We start from the raw sequence: 19307 nt of genomic DNA on the forward strand, positions 1-19307 counted from the left end.
TAAGCAAATGGATGAAATCAAGTATAAAAAGAGGTACTAGGATGGTCGGTTCGTAATAGTTTCGGCGGCAGCATACTAAACAGGTCCAAATCGAACACATGTGAGGCGGGAAACAAGAGGTCCTCTCGGTCCACTCTTAACAGATAGCATCTTTCGATCTCGCTATAGGTCCCTAATATCACTAATACTGACTCTCGTCCTGAAAAGTGACTAATAATCTAAACTTTACCTATCTTTCGATCTCAGCGCAGGTTAGTCATTTCAATTGGCGATCTAACAACTTTCCCTATCTTTCGATCTAATGGGTCAGTCATAAATTAAGCATCTAACTGGTCGCATGCATTCGATTCGTTAAATACAACATTAAAATCAATTAAAACGAAAGGTAACCTCACGTGGTCAGTCGATCGACCAGGTATGGCAGTCGATCGACTGACACGCGATTTCAGTCCAAATTAATACTACGCCGCCTACGCTATAATTCCCCTACATCCTAGCACAATTGATTTAGCTACTCATGGCTATGGTTAAAATAACAATAATATTGACGATAAAGACTACTGAATTCATGCTAAAAATAGTAGAACAAACAATTAACATAAACGATAATTGGCTTAGATTCTAACTAACAATTCTATATCTAACAACGCAATAAAGATGAACTGAAAGTAGAACAGAAGGAATACCGAAAATTGCAGAAGAATAGTAACGGAATGATTAGAAGTATGAATGAAAATCCGATGCAACCAATATTCCAAACCCTAACTATGATATTCTAAAGCTGAATGTGAAACTTAGATCAAAACTGGGATCAAAACTCGATGCCTTTATCTGATGTTCTAGGTTACGTTATATAGCAAACATACGTAACAACTTATTATCAAAACCTAAACATAATGGGCTTGCTTTCCTCGATCTTTTAATTCTCGTCTGAGTAGCGGGGTGGTCGATCGACTGCTATGCAGTGTACAATAGTTTCTGGAACCCGCATGTTGGTCGATCGACTGCTTTAGCTGCTACTTGACTTCTATAATCTCGTGGATTTGTCTTTTGGGCTTTGAAATGCGCACCAAGCTCATTCCTCGAGTCAATACTTCACGTCAATTGCAATGTAGGATAGTCGGGGACGGATTTAGCTCAATTTCCGTTGAATTCTTCACATTTCTGCAATAATGTACAAAAATACGGAAGTAGACGGAAATAGGGAGAAATGTAGCATAAACTACATGAATGAGCTCTGAAATGCGTGTAAAATGGGATGTAAAACATCATATAAAAGACACGCATCAGCTTGTTCACAAGCTTTTGATCTCTTGTTAAGAGCCTTGAGCTCTATGGACAAGAATTTCTACAAATTCAACTAGTTTGGTGGAGTCCTATCTCAAACCACCATTTGTATGATATTTCTTGGACTCTTTACTTTGTATAATATTGTACATTCTTGCATTTGCATTTGATTTCTTGCATGAGAGTAGTGAGAGAGAGAGTCATCTTACATTTTTATTGAGCAAATTTCAGAAAAAGATAAGGAGGAATAGCAAATCGATGAAAGGGCATGATTGTGAAAGGAAAAAGAAAGAAGAAGAAGAAGAAGAAGAAAATAAGCTGAAGACGGCCGTCCCGAGGCCTGGACGCCCGTCCAGGGCCCTCGACAAAAAACCTGGTTGGCACTGTCTCAGAATCCGGGCGGATTCAGAACAAGACGCCCGTCCTGAGAGAAGACGCTCGTATTCTCCACGGGACGCCCGTCCTGAATGTCATCTGAAATAAGATTTTGAGACTGCAAGGAAAACCGAGCGGATTCCTGAAAATCCGCCCGTCCCGAACAAGATGCCCGTCTCCAAGCAGAAGCCACCCATCTTCTCCTGGCTCCCAAAATTGTTGAACCCATGTCTTAGAATCCGCGCGGATTTGAATGAAGACGCTCGTCTTCTACAGGGACGAGACGCCCGTCCCGCATGAAAACCGCCCGTATTGTTGCCTTTTTCTCGAATAATCCGGCCGGGTCCCACCCTTATCCGCTCGGATTCCCCCTTCTTCTATAAAATCACCCCCTTTCTCCCTCATTTCTTCACCTTATCAAACCCTAAAACACTCATCTCCTTCCTCAAAAACACTCCCCTCACATCAAAAGCCAATAAAACCTCCACTTCCTCAACTTCAAGATGATGAACCTTAAGGGCAAGGCTAAGAAGTTGGTTGAATCCACCGGGAGGAGCGCAAGGGATCATCCTCATCAACTCCACGAGAGGTAGCACTACCAAGGGACTTTCGCCCCATAATGAGAGGAGGAATTGAACAACTTGAGTACTTCCAAGAGGTGCTTTTTGAATCCGATGACCACCGCAAGAACTTTGTCAAATTGCTAGGTAAGAACTATGAACCCACTCAATTCATAGATACTAGGGTGTTGGAAACCCTTAGGATAAGGTACCCTACCGAGATGTTCTTTGATGGCCTTGGGATTGGGAAACTTTTCCATGCCCTTGAGGAGACGTACCTTAGTCTCACCCTTGCGTTTTTTAGTAGCCTTCGCATTGTAACGAATACTCGAACAACTGTGGGCATGGAGTTTAGGTTGTGCAACCTAGACCATAGTATTTCACTTGATCAATTTGCCTACATTTTCGGTCTTGAAGTGCCCACCAACTATACCGATAAACCCGATAATTTCGATGTGGACCATCTTTGGAGGGCTATTTCCGGGAGAAATTTTACCGGTTTAAAGCAATGCTATACCTTCGCCATTCAACATCCGGTGATTCGAATCACCGAGCGCTTTGTGGCCGGTACCATCAATGGGAGGTACGAACAAGATAGGTGTACTCTTATCGATTTAACTTTTCTTGAGTCCTATTTGAATGTTCGGGGGACGAGGCGCTATAACTTCAACACACCCCTTGAGATACTTACTAGGTTTCATGATTTTGCTTAAGGGACCTCCAAACTCAAGACCTTCGTAATGGGAGGTCTAATTACTATTTTGGCCAACAACCATTGCCCCGGGTTCAACGCCTGTGGGATCTATACTCCTCTTGAGGGGAGGACTTTGATTGATGAGCGCACCGTCTTCACCCATCACCGGTGGTGTAACTACACTAAAGACGGGAGTGTCGAGTGGTACACCAAAGGATGAACCTCAATCATCCTTGAGGGTTGGAAGATACCGGGCATTTGACCCAATATTGAGCCCATATTCGCCTCCACCAAGCTACCTCCTTGACATCCAAATTCTCGACAATCCCCCTCAAACGGAAGAGCCACCCCGCCAACAACAAGTACCTCGTGGGGTACCAGGAAGGCCTATTCGCCCACCTTCCTATGTGCCTATCCCACCATACCCTATCCCTCATACCAAATTTGAACCCGAAATCCCCAATACCCCGGGCATTAATGATTTGATGTCACTCATGAATAGAGTGGACCTCGGGGTACATGAAGGGAGGGTCGACAACTACTTAGCCCTTTATCCCCAATACTATAACATGGCTCAACAAGGGTATGTTGACCCCAATGGCCCTTTGCCCAAATGGGCCCAACCACAACACTTGTTCCCTAATCAAGGGAACCATGCTTGGGATCGCGACGGCGGAGGGCATTCTAGCCAAGGTGGAGGGTACTCGGGTCAAGGAGGAGAATTTGACCAAGGAGGGTATTGGGGCCAAGCAAGAGGGTATGACCAAGCCGGGAGCTCTTACCAATATTGTTACCAAGATGAGGAGGATGACGAGTGAAAGAGGCCTACCTCACCACCTCCATTTGTATGATACCTCTCTCTCTCTCTCTCTCTCTCTTTTGTATATACATTGCATTTAGTGTAATTTTCGCATGCATTTGTATCATATTTCATTTGCATTAGTTAGTTCATATAGTATAGTTTTACATTGTAATATATCTCACATGATTCATGTTGATAGTTGCATATAGATTAGAATTCATGCATAGTTACTAATGGCCAAACCTATTCATTTCTACAATAGAAATAGTGTTTAAATCGGTTTGGGGAGGTTTGATCATAAGTAACCATAATATAAAACATGCATCATATAGTGTAGATTAGTTTGCATTCATTTGTTATATATGTCATATAGAATTGCATTTAGAGCATGCATTCATTCATATCATATCATTGCATTTGTACTTTATTTCAAAAAATCAAAAAATCAAAAACATGTATTTCCTTTTTATCCCTACTCCTACATGTACATTGAGGACAATGTCCATAATAAAGTGGGGGATGGGAATTTATATTCCAAAATGCATAAAAATTGAATATTTTCGAAAAATCACAAAAATATGTCTTTTAATTTCATAAAACAAAAATCCATAAAAATTTGAAAATTTCAAAAAACCAAAAACATGTTCTTTAATTTAGTAGTGTAGAATTGTATATACTTGTGCTTTTGTTCTCTTCTCACATAGATACAACACTACATTTGAGGCATTAGCAAGGGAAAATAAAGACCGCTTGGTATGATCGCTCTAATCTCTATTTCCCTTCCATTTCTTTTTCATTATTCATATGAGGAGGATGGGCTTACATGTCAAGGAGGATGTGGTGTATTTTATTGTTGCGGTTTATGTATCTATTTGTTGTTAGGAGTTGCATTTAGTATATATGGCATATAAGTTGGTAGAATCATATGCATTAGGATGTTTATATGCTAGTTGCATCATGGCATGTAGTTGCATGTTAGAAAATTTTGCGAAACCGTCTACTTGGGAAGCTTGACAAGTGTATATAGGCCCTAGTAGATGCTTTTTCTTCTTAAGACTTTGCTTGTTAGAATACTTGTAAAACATCCTAGGATGTGTCATGCTAGTATCCTTTGACCCATGGATTAAGGCCTAGTCAAGAGTACTTTGTGGTGTGATAACTCCTTGGCTACCGTTTATTCCAAGGTGACCCTTGAAACCATGCATCTATCCATCATCCATGTTCTACCACATTTTGTCAACAAAAAGGGAATGGGCACAAAAAGAAATCAATGTGAGTTCAATGAAATGAAAAGTGAAAGAAAGTTTGCAAAAATGCATCAAATGAAAAGAGGAGCAAAAATAGAACTCCTAAAGCTTCAAATATAAGCTACCCTCATTAAATATGGGGTGACTTTGAAAATGTTCAAAAGAAATGCAAAGAAAGTTGTCAAGTGTTGAAATGCCAAAAATCAAAAAGAAATGGCAAGAAAGTGTTCTCAAATGTTATGTGCCACAAGAAATTGGGGGGAAAAACAAAAATGAAAGCAAACTCCCAAAGTGAAACTCAAATATCTATTGATCCCTTTATCCATCGTATCCATTTTTGTGCATGGTAGAGAGGGGACGACCCTTCTTCTTGTCTAGGCAAGAGGGGGAATTCCGCGATCCTCCAGTGTTTCTAACACCATAGGGAGTCTATTCTTAACAAAAGCATTTAACGATTGAGGACAAAGGTACCCTAGCTTGACACAACTTGGAGGTGATTTATTGGTATCCTTCTAGGCTTAGTAGTTTGAAGAAATTGCATCTATAAAGGAGTGTGTACCCTTGAACTGTTTCCCTTGTAGATAATTTCCGCCACTTAGATGAGGAAAGTGGCTATTCTTTTGTAGATGCATCCATTACTTGATTTTGTGTGCTTAATGATTGGATGTGTCGCCATTTTGGCAAGACCCACCTTGCCTTGCAAGAAGGCATCCTACCTCATGGTTGTCTTGTTGTGAGTTGAAGGGGCGGAGTGAGACCCGCTAATTGTCTCATATCGGCTATGTTATTAGGATAGTTTAAATAAAGTTCTAGTTTTTGTCACCTCTGTACTCGGGACGAGTAAAGGTTCGGTTTGGGGATATTTGATGTGACCATTATTTGAGCATATTTAGTCCCCTAATTGAACCTATTTTGCATACTATTATAACATTCTATGGCCATTTTATCCATCAAAACCTTCCTATTTGCCTTTCTATCGCATTTCATATGATTTGTAGGAAAGAAGATAATAAGGCGGAAATTCCCGTCTTTCGTGCGTATTCGGAAGCTATTTGACGATGTTTGATGAACTAGTATGAAGAGGAAGCGAGAACTAAGGACCAATCCCACAAGAATAAAAAGGAAGTGAAGAAATAGGATGCTGCCACAGAAGACGAGCGGCTTACCCACAAGACGCCCGTCCTGAAGTGACAACCCGTGCGTCCCAGCCACAAAGACGCCCGGATTCCTCCGAAGAATCCGAGCGGATTTCCACGAAGACGGCCGTGCACCACCACAACAATCCGCCCGTCTTCCTCCTTGGACGCCCGGATTCTCTTACAGCAACTTTCGTCTTCTTCTTTCCCCATGAAAGATGCCCATCCTTCTAAAAAGACTAGCGTTTCCCTGCTCTAAACTAAAAAGTCTAATTACTAGTTTAGCCTTAGTTAACCTAATGAAATCCCTACTATAAATACCGCATTTGTAGTAATCAATTGGGGGGGATCTCTTAGCTAGAACAAATCTTTCTTCAGATTCAATTAGCAGTAGATTAGAATAGATTGCTCTTTAATCTATCCACAAATTACACATTAATCTCTCCTTAATTATTGTTCAAGTTCATCACTTTTGGGTAATTGAAGATTATTGGGTTATTATTGGAGGATTGACAACCCTTCATCAATCAATCAAGTTTCTTCTATTATTCTTTGCTTTATTATTTGGTTCATCTCAAGTTTGGTATAATTCCTTTACTCTTTACTCTTTATTGTTCACTTCTTCATTCTATAATCATGTTTATACTTGTTGTGATGATTGACACCATTAATAACATGTTTCCCATGATAATGAGTGAGTAGTTCTTTAGCTAGGATTAATGGTTAATTAGGGAAACCAACATGGGATTGATTCATGCTTAATCTAATATATTCACATGATTAAATTGCTTGCTTGTTGTGATGTCAACTTTATGCACATGTTATGTTTGATGAAATGCTAAGCCTATGAATCCTTGCATTTACAACCATCTCTTATCTACTCAACTTGACTTGTAAGATATAAACCAACTCGAGTCTTGTTAGACCATGCATAGAAGGTTAATAGGAGGAAAGTAAGTCGACTTGTAGGTGTTGTACAATCTAATCGATTCGGCTCCGGGACCCAACTCCTCCTATGAACCGTAAGACATAAACCAACTCGGTTCCTCCACAACATTAATTGCTTGCTTATAATAGTAAACATGTTTGTATGATCAACACCAGGAATCCCCTATGACTCCATGATATCCTAGCACTTTTAATAATTTGTTTACATCCTTCTTTTATTGCTTGGTTTACTATATTGCTTGCATTAGTCTTGACACAACTACAAACCCAAACAAATTGTGACACTAGCATAAATTGAGATAGATAGACTTAGAACCCAAAGCACACCGTCTCATGGATTGACCTCGACTTACCACTAACTAGTTGTTTGTTGAGTATTATAAATGTGTTTGATTGGATGAGTGACGACATCACCCCACATCACACCTCTTCAGGTGGAGACGTAGGCAGTCCCTCTTATGCCTGAGGGATACAACCACAAAACCCAATTCAAATTCACAAAACGTTTCGAACTACGATCATGGTTTGATTTCACCTCTTCGGGTGAATACGTAGGCAGTCCTTTCTTACACAAGAAGGATACAGTCATTCCCACAATCAAAAACAACCATCCCCACATACAAAAATCACTATCAAAAAAAGAGAAAAGGGAAAACCATTCCCTTTTCCACAAAAATACAAAAATGAGCCTTTCTCCCTTTCCACAAAATACCACTTTCCCAAGTGCAAACGTTTAGGACGATTCAAATTGAATTGCCTTCACCAAATGGAGGGAAGAAACAAGCGTTCACAATTTTTGACACAAGCAATCCTCTTATTTAATTAATAATGGGAGGGATTACAATTTCAACAACAAATAAAGCTCGACGAGTCTAAAACTTGTCAAAGCTAAGGTGTCAACTAACACACCTCAAATAATAAAACTAGCACAAAACACACAAAACATAGCTAGTACAACATAAAAACTCACAACAATAATACAACATAATAATAAAGTGGGTAATGGAGGTCTTCACTCTTCCATTCTACCCTTGCCTTTTCCCTCGGGGTACATCTTCCCCTTATTCTCCTTGTTGGCCCGCCTAGCATGGATTTCCTCCTCAGAATGGATCCTCAACGGATCTAAGACGGCGACGGCCTCCGGTCTAGCACAAGACCCCATATTCGACCCAAGACTAGCCAATGCACGGCCCACCATATTCTTGGGGCTGGAACTCCTCCTCTTCGGTGGTCTTATCACGTCGGGGGTAGCTCCATCAACATACTCCTCAAAGAAGGCGCGGTTGGCCTTGCCAGCCTCTCGGTACTTCAAGTCGACAACCTCGTCCTTACGGAATTTGGACCACTCTTCCAAGGACGAAGCACGTGACCACTTGACATAAGCGGGAGTCACCCATGTCGTGGCAACGGGGTTTGGTACCTCCCAAAGCGGCCGAGTGGCCCACCACCTTTCGAAGAACTCCACAAGCTTGGAGTTCCGGAAAACATTCTCTTGGACAAGAGTATCTTGAGCGGGCACCTTTTGTTGACGCCCCATTTGCCTCATGAGCCTTTCGGGATATATGAAGGAAACAACCTTCAAGCCCGCCACCATCAAAGAACGAGGACTAGCCCCCAAAGCGGGCAACCCCGTGAAGGACCCCAAGTCCCACCACGGCACCACCCAACGGATATGAGGACCACCCTCCTCCGCCAATCTTGCGGCCCAATAGGCCTCGGTGGAAGCGAAACTATCCGGGTACAACTTCTTCCTCATAGTAAGGTGACGGAAGGAGTAAGAAGAAGGATTAACCGGAGGCTCTACATACCTTAGCCTCTCCAATAGCCACACTTGAAGGATCCTAGGGGATCCGAAAGAGGGAGCTTCTCCACAAGAGCCTTCCTTGTCCAAAGCTTGGATATTCTCCCCAAGCACCAACCATGATGAATCTCTACCATGCTCCATTTGCTCAATCACATGGATAAGGGTCATGCTACCATGGAATCTTGGCCCCTCCTTCTTCAAGACATCAACAAAGAGGTACACATGGACAAGGCAAAATGCAAGAGCTCTTCTCCTAGCCACCTCCGAGACATTTAACATCTAATCGGTTTGAAAAGATGTTGATAAGAGCCAACATATCCACACCATGTGGCGCAAGAAGAAAGTTGATTTGGCTTGTTGATAAGCCCAACATGGAACGGAATTTCTCCTTGTAGCACAACCGAGTCGGAGGAAGCACCGGAGCACAACCCGGCCACCCACCAATGGCTCCAACTTCTTCGGCAAGAGGACAAAGCTCGCCTTTCGGGAAAAAGAAAACATGGTGTTTCGAATCCCAAAACCGAGAACATGCTACAAGAAACGAAGGTTGCACCTTGACTTGATGAAGCACCAACAATTGACCAACTCCCATGCAAGCGAGTTGATACTTTTCGGGAGGCGACAAATCCCGGCACCATTGTCGCAATGCGTTCTCAAAAGCATCCATGAAATATTTTTGTGGAAGAAGAAGAGGTTTTGGAGAGATGATTTTGTGTTTCGGATGATGAAACAATGAAGCGCAAACGTCCCTATTTATACAAATGATCAGCGCATTTTTTTTTTAGAAAAAGAGGAGAGCCGGCTTCCATCGCCGGGCTGCTCGCGCCTCTTTGAGGCTTCTCCAGGATTCCCGCTGTTGACTTGTCTCTTTCAACATGTGTTTTCTCCTGACACCTCAAACCTCCCGCCAGGAAGCTCGCGCCTCTTCGGGATGATCCAGGACATTTAGTGTTTCCTCACACTCACATTTCCTCGTTTTCGCGTTTTACGAAATCCGACACGGTTTCCATGACGCAGCTTTAAACATACGGATTTTTCTTTCTTTTTTTAAGGGGGGAAGGGCTAGTCGCCGCGATCCGCGATGGATCGTTTCCATGTCAGTCGAAATTCCGAAAATTTTTCGCTTTTTCGCAATTTGCCGGCAAAAATCAAAATCGAAGATTGATAACACAACATCAATTTTCCTCAAAAATTCAAGCACTCACAAATTCGAGTCTTGACCTCAAAAATCAAATATACTCGCAAAAGTCCTTTTCTAAAATTCTTTCCTGACGGTTTGAGTTTGAATTTTTCGAGTCAATTTCAATAATTTCGATGCAATTTAATTAACGACACGAGTTAATTGCTCAAATTTTCAAATCAATTCCTTTTGAATTCCGAACGGGAAGATTTGTCGAGGAATTTTCAAAATTTCAATTTTAACTTCAAGACATCTTGGTTAATTTTGGTTTTCAATCAAATGCTTCTACGTGTTTGCGTTTATGTATATATGCTATATGTTGCCTGTTTTCTACACTAACGATGCAGGAACTAGTGCAAAGCAAAAGGAGAATCAAACAGCCGACAGCGCTCCTCCGAAACACAACACAAAAAAGCCAAAATCACAAAATAAACCACAATCCAAAAAACACATATATACAAACCGCCTTACGCAAAATACATCGACACACGTTCGATACAAACAACTGACCGTACAAACAGGGTTCAGTACGAACCGTCCATCATACAGACACTGGCCTAAAACAATCGTCTATCATACAGACGCTGGCCTAAAACAACCGTCTATCATACAGACACTGGCCTAAAACAACCATCTATCATACAGACACTGGCCTAAAACAACCGTCTATCATACAGACACTGGCCTAAAACAAACGTCTATCATACAGACACTGGCCTAAAATAAACGTCTATCATACAGACACTGGCCTAAGAAAACGAACTGGGGGCTATCCGCCACCTACCGAACTAAGCACTCCCTACCCTTCCGATCAGAAAAGAAAGGGAGCAACATAGGGAACAAGGGAGCAACAACGGAAGCAGAGGTGATAACCATTATGGTAATACCCCGTTCTTGCTCCACGACAAAAAAGAAGACAGTGCCTTGCAGACTTTGGATGATGAGGGGGCCAAAACCATGATGCGATGCACCACTCCGATACTGAACCCCACTCATCAGCCACCCTGTCTATGAGCCACAACGAAAAGGACAAGTCGGCCATATTAGCCGCCTCTCCTCTTCTATGGAAGCATCCTCCACCACCGCCTCGAATACGGCAGCCTCCTCGGCCGCTACTGCCCCTCCAGGATCGACTTCCTCCTCCAAAGCCTCAATGATGGACCCCATAGGTCCCAGACGATACCCTCCGGTCAAAAAGCAACAACAAACAAAAAAACGTCAGCCGAAATTTCGGCATTACGACGGCATGAAATGGATAAATCCAAAAAAAACAACCTGCAATACAAAAACAAGGGCAATCCCGCCTGAAATCCAACCAAACCATTCACAAAAAAAACACAAAAACGACTCGCCCCTCTTTTCAAGCAAAAGACAAGTCAAAATCACAAAAACGACATTTCAAGACCCATACAAGGTCCGCCTACAAACCAAAATACATTCCCGACAAAATTGGGTATTTTTCTACGGCTCAAGAAGGCAATTCATACGCTAATTTGACCCCAAACCGGTCAAAATTTCAAAACGACCGCAAAAAGGCAAACGTGATTTTATCACGCCTCAAGGTGACCTAAATTACCAATAAGGTCCATATCAAGGCAAACTGACTCAATTCAAGCCCAAACAGGCGCTTATTTTGTCAGACGTAATACCGTCGCAAAGGGCAAAAATCCAATTTTGCCCACAAATATCCAACGAAGGTCCTTAAATGGCAAATACGGGTTTTCCCAACTACAATGCAACCTAGTGGGACCCATTACCCAAGCAAATAAACTTGGCATTGCAAAATGAGACGGTTTCTCGCCTCACTCACGTTTTTCGAGCATAGGGAGCGGGAACGGGGACCAAAATGCAAACTAAAAGCACCCCTATACTCCTAAACAGGTTTCTAACCTAATGCAAGCATCAATTTCACTCGAAATTGGCTCAATCAAAAACGCCCAATTCGATTTTTAGGGTAAAATTCGCCCTAATTCAATCAAGCTAAAGATCAACAAATTTGAACGGATTCAAGAGGAAATACTTACCTTGAGATGACATTGTTGATAGTGGCACGAGTAGAAGCTAGCAAAGGTCATTCAAATGGCGATTTTTGCGGGTTTTTGTGTCGAAAGGAAGAAGATGAAGTGAGGTTGATATGCGGACCAACCTTGCATCTTTTACAGAAAAATAGGGAAGCCCCTTTGGTTCGCCAGGTGGCTCGCGCCTAAACCAGGCCTCCCCTTTGCTCTTTCAGCGGATTTTGGGCTTTAGCCCAATTTCCCGTGATAAACTTCAAGATTTCATTCGACGATATATAAGGTCGTCATTTTTCTTGAAAACAAATAGTGAAAACTTAAATTCACTATTTTCGAAAGCTTTAAACGACGGCACATAAATCGTCCCTCCAATCGAATAGTGAAAATTTAAATTCGCTATTTTCGAAAAATTTCAAGCAAACGGCGATCAAAACCGCAAATTTCAAGAATAATGGTGAAATCAAATATCACCATTGCCCTTCAAAATTTCAAAAAATAATAATGGCGAAAATTCAAAAACCGCTATTTCTCCAAATTTTAAGCGACGACAATTAAAACCGTCATTTTCAAGATAATAGTTGGGAATTGAATTCCACTATTTCCATCAAATGTCAACGACGGCACATAAACCATCACTTCAATTAATAGTGAAGATTCCAAATTCACTATTTCCATCAAATGTCAACGGCGGCATATAAACCGTCACTTCAAAACGCAATAGCAAACTCAAATTTTCTATTTTCCTTCAAAATTAAAACAAACGGCGATCAAAACCGCCACTTCAAGTTCAAAGAAGAACGACGAATGGTGAAGATGTCAAATTCACTATTCTTTCAAATACTAGCAGGGGGCTTCCTCGCGGGACCCGCTCATTCCAAAAACAGTGATAGTGAAAATCCATAATCACTATTTCCCCAGCGACATCACGAGTTCGCTACTTTTAAGACAAGCCCATTTGACGCGGCTATTCTCATTCAAGTTCAATGGCGGCATCACGAGTTTGCTATGTTCAAAACAAGCCCATTTGACGCGGCTATTCCCATGGTCCATTAACCGACCGTATAATGGCTGGCGAGCCTTTGTCCGCAAGCATTCAAGGACACATCCCGAAGATGCCTCGGGTACATTTCCTTGTCATGGCTGGCGAGCCTTTGTCCGCAAGCTTTCAAGGACAGATCCCGAAGATGCCTCGGGTACATTTCCTTACCATTGGCTAGCGAGCCTTTGTCCGCAACCACTCAAGGACAGATCCCGAAGATGCCTCGGGTACATTTCCTTACCATTGGCTGGCGAGCCTTTATCCGCAAACCTTTCAAGGACAGATCCCGAAGATGTCTCAGGTACATTTCCTTATCACAGCTGGCGAGCCTTTGTCCGCAAATGTGCGAAGACATATCTGAAGATGCCTCAGGTATGACTCCTTATTATGGCTGGCGAGCCTTTGTACGTAGTCTAACGGACTTTAAACGACCCGCACGGACAGTCGACAGACTCTAAACTGTTCCCGACGACAGAACCTTGGCTCGTACCCTCGGGTCGCCTTGGCGTCGCCCTTCCCGACGGCTGGTCCTTGTCCCGAATCCTTTCGAGCCGCCTCGACCTCGCTTGGGTCTCCAGGTTGTAATCTTCGATTGACTTGGGGGCTCTACTGACTTTCGCCCGTCCAAGCCTCGGTCAAAGTGGGGGCTCAGAGATATCCGATCTCTGCCGAGACTCCAACAAACACCCGATGATTATCGGACTACAACATGTTTTGGAATCGCGGCGTTTGATCGACAGTTTGTGTACAACTTTACGTCGGAAAACTTAAAACGATTTCGAAAATAAAACATTTCAAAACATTTCAAAAATACCTGGAGTGTTTAATGCACAGCGACGGGGTCGCAATGACACTAGCTAGAGTCAAAACCGGCACCGGACAAAAAACCGACTCAAAAATTCAAATCCCGACTCCAACAACGAGTCAAACCGAGTCAACCACAAAAAACAAACATTTCAAACCTTATACCTTAAGTTTCCCGGATTCATGAATGGTCAAGTACAAAACATGTGACTACAAAACCTAGGATAGAACAAATCATGATTGCGTTTGTTGTGAAAGTGACAACACAACTCGAAGAACCGCGACGTGGCTCGCGCCTCTTTGAGCAGCCCAGATGGCCACGTCGCTCAAAACTCACACAACCACTCATTCTCTTATAAATACCCCTCAAATGCCACCCATTTGAGATTTACGCGAGTGTCCGCCCCCTCTTTTCTCCCTTAAAATTCTCGACTCGACTTCTTAAGTCACAATCCGACGCGTATTTACGACCTACCGATCGTAAACACGAGCCTTACACATTGTTTGGTACCGTCATCGTGCATTAAACCACTTGACCGACCATTCGACCACTACATCATCACTAAACTTTTAAAACACTCTTTTTACTCACCAAAACGGTTTTAAACCGAGTTTTTTCCGATCAAACGGGTTATTACACTTACGTCGGTCACTCGCCATAACCAAACATGTAAGTATGAGGGTGTAAAAATCCTCTTTTATTATGTTTTCATTTGTTTCATGACTCTAACATGCTAAAACATGGATAACATGAACCAAACCATGGAATAAACGGGCCAAAACTGATTTTTGGTCTGAGGCAGAAGCCCCTTAGGTCGCCAACTAGCTCGCGTCTAAATGGGGTATTCAGACCAGAAGTCAACCGTGTTTGTTCTCGTCATTTCCCTTAATCCATTTTTCATATTTGTAATCGGTTTTCACCATTTCAAGTATTTTCGAACCATTGTTATTTTATTTCACATGTTTTAACCATAAAACATTTTTCACCCTTGGTTCCTCATACCATGACGGTTAAATCCGTGTTTCGGTGATAATATTTGGTTAATGACATTTAGAAGGTATTTTAAAGCCTTTTATTTCATTTCTTTACATTTTCAAACAACCATATTAGTCACCAACACAAAGTCATCCTTGGTTCTACATACCACGCCGGATTTTAACCCGGGTACGATGACGAGTATCGACTAATAACATTGAAATGGACTTAAAACAATTAGTCCATAATCATTTTCAAAACTATTCATTTCAAGTTTGTCAAACCGAACCCGACACCGAATATTATCAAAACAATGATGATTATTCGAGTCTAGTTCTTCAAATCAACAAATGCGGTCTAAACGACCCCTTCAAATCAAACCGGGTTCAAATACCCATTTTCAACACGTTTTATAACGTTTTCTAAAAGGTCAGAACACGTCACATAAACTGTGGGCTAACCCGCGCCTAAACAGGCTCCCCATTTCTCATTTTCAAAACCAGAGGGAGGCCCCTTACACCGCCGGCTGGCTCGCGCCTCATATAGCCGTCTGGTACAGGGCCTGTTCCCTTCCAGCATTAGTCTAGGACGATCCCGACTCCGGTTAACCCGGATATAGGACGGATCAGATGACTATTCGATTATCCAAAACCATATTTGCAAAATGCCTTACTAAGACAAATGGATCATGTTATGCACCCCAAACCTAATACGGTAAATGGATGTTTAATTTCCGTCTTGCATGCAAATCAACCATTAATCCAACTCGACATCTTATACTTGATACTTGGATTAAATCAACCAACATAGAAAGCTCTCACATGTTAGGTTTAAATTATTGGATGCGCATTCATGCATTTAAACCGTTTTATCAACTTTTGCATTCAACCAACCAAGATCGATCAGTAGTGGCCGCTAACTGCGGGCGGGATTGGGTGTCTGATTAAAGGGCTTCCCAATACGTACCTTCACCTCTTACTCAGAAACTTTGGATAGTGAACGACCTTATCCAGGGCGTACGAGAGTCATTCTAGAGATAGGATGCTAAAGAGGGACGATTTCCTTATCTTTAGTACCTATGTCAAACGCTGCTTTGTGCTTCGATTTGACCGAGGTATAAAGTGGAATTCGAACGGGTTCCAGGCATCCCACAAATTCTTGGTGGCGACTCCGAACATCTCTAATCGTTTAGAGACCCTTACCGAGACGAAACCGACCGATCTAAAACGATCCAGTCGAAGGCATTTTTACGCTGCCGAGCGTGGTTTTCAAAAAGACCGATATACGTCCACAGATTGGCCTGACGTGTAGGTGGCTATGTCCACAGTCATTGATAAAGATTACATCGATGATGTGGTAGAAGTATCGAGAAAGAGTGATAGGATTATAAGCATTAGGCTTGTAGTCGGGGATGAGGTGGTGACTTTTATAAGTGCTTACGCACCTCAAGTAGGTTTAGATGCTTCTTTTCGACGAGCCTGCTGGGAAGATTTGGAAGAGGTTGTAGAACGAGTCCATATTGGAGAGAAATTGATCATTGGTGGTGACCTCAATGGGCATGTGGGTACTAGTCGAGTTGGTTTTGAGAAAATTCATGGGGGTTTTGGGTTCGGGGAGAGAAATGAAGCTGGAAGTGACATATTAGATTTTGCTTTTGGTAAGGAATGTGTGGGGGAAAGAGTACACAGATTGCAAGGTCATACCCGGGGAATGTGCCGCAACACAACATAGACTAGTGGTGCTTGATTTTCGGGGTAAGAGAGACTTGAAGAAGAGAAAGATAATCGGTAAGGCACGGATCAAGTGGTGGAAGCTACAAGGGGGAAGCCAACAAGCGTTTTTGGATAAGGTTGGAAGTAGCGATATTTGGTCGGATTGCGAGGAGAAAGATATTGATGCAACGTGGGATAAATTGGAGCATGTTGTAAAGGATTTGGCGAGGGAGGTGTTAGGGGAATCTAAAAGGAATAGACCATCAAGTAAGGACACATCTTGGTGGAACGATGTGGTGAGACAAGCGATAAAGACTAAACGTGAATGCTATAAAGTTTCGGGGAAATGCATGAGTGATGAGAACTTTGAAAAGTAAAAGGAGGCTAGACGAGCCGCTAAAAAGGTCGTACGGGATGCGAGGGCAAATGTTAACCAAGAAGTGTATGCCAGGTTGGACACGAGAGAAGGAGAGAAGGATATCTATAATCTGGCTCGCATAAGAGACCGAAAGACGAGAGATATTGGGAGAGTTAGGTGTGTGAAAGATATGGAGGACAAGGTTCTGGTTCAGGATAACGAAATAAAGGCTAGATGGAGTTCTTACTTTGATACTTTATTCAATGGACATCAGGAGCAAGGTTTTGGGAATGTAGAGGTAACACCAAGCATGGTTAATCGGGAATTTGTGCGTAGAATACAAAAGAGTGAAGTTAGAAAGACGTTAAGGAAGATGGGGTCAAAGAAAGCAGAGGGACCGGATGGTATACCCATAGAAGTTTGTAGGTGCTTCGGGGAGAAAGGGATCGAATGGGTAACCATGCTCTTCAACAAGATTTGGAGTAGCAACAAGATGCCATCGGCTTGGAGGAGAAGCACTCTTGTCCCTTTGTACAAGAACAAAGGTGATGTTCAAGAGTGTTCCAATTATCGGGGAATTAAACTTATGAGTCATACGATGAAGTTATGGGAGCGGGTAATTGAGCAAAGGCTTAGGAGATGTGTAGACATCTCGGATAACCAATTTGGATTTATGCCAGGGAGATCGACTATGGATGCGATTTTTATCATAAGACAGTTGATGGAACACCATCGGGACAAGAAGAAGGACTTGCATATGGTTTTTATTGACTTGGAAAAGGCATATGATAGGGTACCAAGAGAAGTACTTTGGTGGGCTTTGGCGAGAAAGGTTGTGTCGCGATAATATATTGACCTCATAAAGGACATGTATGAGGGGGCTAGTGTAAGTGTTCGCACTAATGTTGGGAGAACGGAAGAATTTCTCTTTACCATCGGGGTGCATCAAGGTTCCGCACTTAGTCCTTTTCTCTTTGCTATAGTTATGGATGAGTTGACAAGGGATATTCAGGACGACATCCCTTGGTGTATGATGTTTGCTGATGATATTGTGTTGATTGATGAGATAACAAAGGGGGTGGACAGAAAGTTGGAATTGTGGAGGCAGACTTTAGAGACTCGTGGGTTTAGGCTGAGCAGGAGTAAGACTAAGTATTTGAGGTGTCAGTTCACTAAGGTGGCGGGGTTGAGATCGACAGAGGCGGAGAGTATTATTTTCGATGGGAATGTGGTTGAGGGGTCTGATTTCTTCAGATATCTAGGAGCTATTATTCAAAAAGATGGGGAGTTAGACGGAGATGTGGCTCACAGAATTAAAGCGGGATGGTTAAAATGGAAGAGTGCTTCAGGGTTTCTATGTGATAAAGATATGCCCCAAAGATTAAAGGGAAAATTTTATCGCACGACAATTAGGCCTGCCTTACTTTACGGTTCCGAGTGTTGGGCCGTGAAACATTGTCACATTCAAAAGATGAGTGTGGCGGAGATGCGCATGTTGAGGTGGATGTGTGGACATACAAGGAAAGATCGGTTAAGGAATGAGGTGATTAGGGAAAAGGTAAAAGTGGCGCCAATAGAAGACAAGATGATGGAAAACCGACTTAGATGGTTTGGCCATGTGAGAAGGAGACCTATGGACGCACCAGTTAGGGGGCTGGAGACTTGGAGAACAGAAAAGGTCCCTAGAGGTAGAGGAAGACCGAGACAGACATGGTTGAGAGTGATAGAGCACGATATGAGATTTTTGGGGCTTGAGGAGAGTATGGTGACGGAGAGGGCACAATGGAGGGAAAGGATACATGTGGATTTTTAGTATTTGATGTTTTTTGACATATTTAGTGTTTTTTTTATTTAATTTAAAGAAATTAAATTATTTATTCTTCTCTCCTTAATTACACTTTTTTACCAACCACTTTCTTATAGATTTTACTTGGTTCATTCCGGATCCTTAATTCTATTTCGGTTTTTAAAAATCGTTTTAATCTTTTCTCTCGATTTAAATTTTAAGTTTTTATAAAAGAAATCCGGAATTCGATTTTAAAATCCCTAAGTTTACCTTAACTTTCCATTATATTTTCATTCTTCCTTTTTGTTTTTCATTTTCCCTTTTTTTATTTGCATTTTGAGGCGTGCGTTCACCCATGGACGGTTCAAAAGAATGATTCATGTCAGCCGACCCCAAATCATCTTAGGATTAAGGCTCTGTTGTTGTTGTTGTTGTTAAGGATTCGAAGTATCAAAATTTAATCGTTAAAGACCTGAGAACAAACTTAGATCAATTCAATACCCTTGTTTTAAACCATTAAATTAAAAAATAAAAACAAAAAAAACAAAATAATTTCAAATACAAAATCAAGATAAAACCGATAT

Source organism: Silene latifolia, chromosome 1 (genome assembly GCF_048544455.1).
Source record: "Silene latifolia isolate original U9 population chromosome 1, ASM4854445v1, whole genome shotgun sequence".
Lineage (NCBI taxonomy): Eukaryota > Viridiplantae > Streptophyta > Magnoliopsida > Caryophyllales > Caryophyllaceae > Silene > Silene latifolia.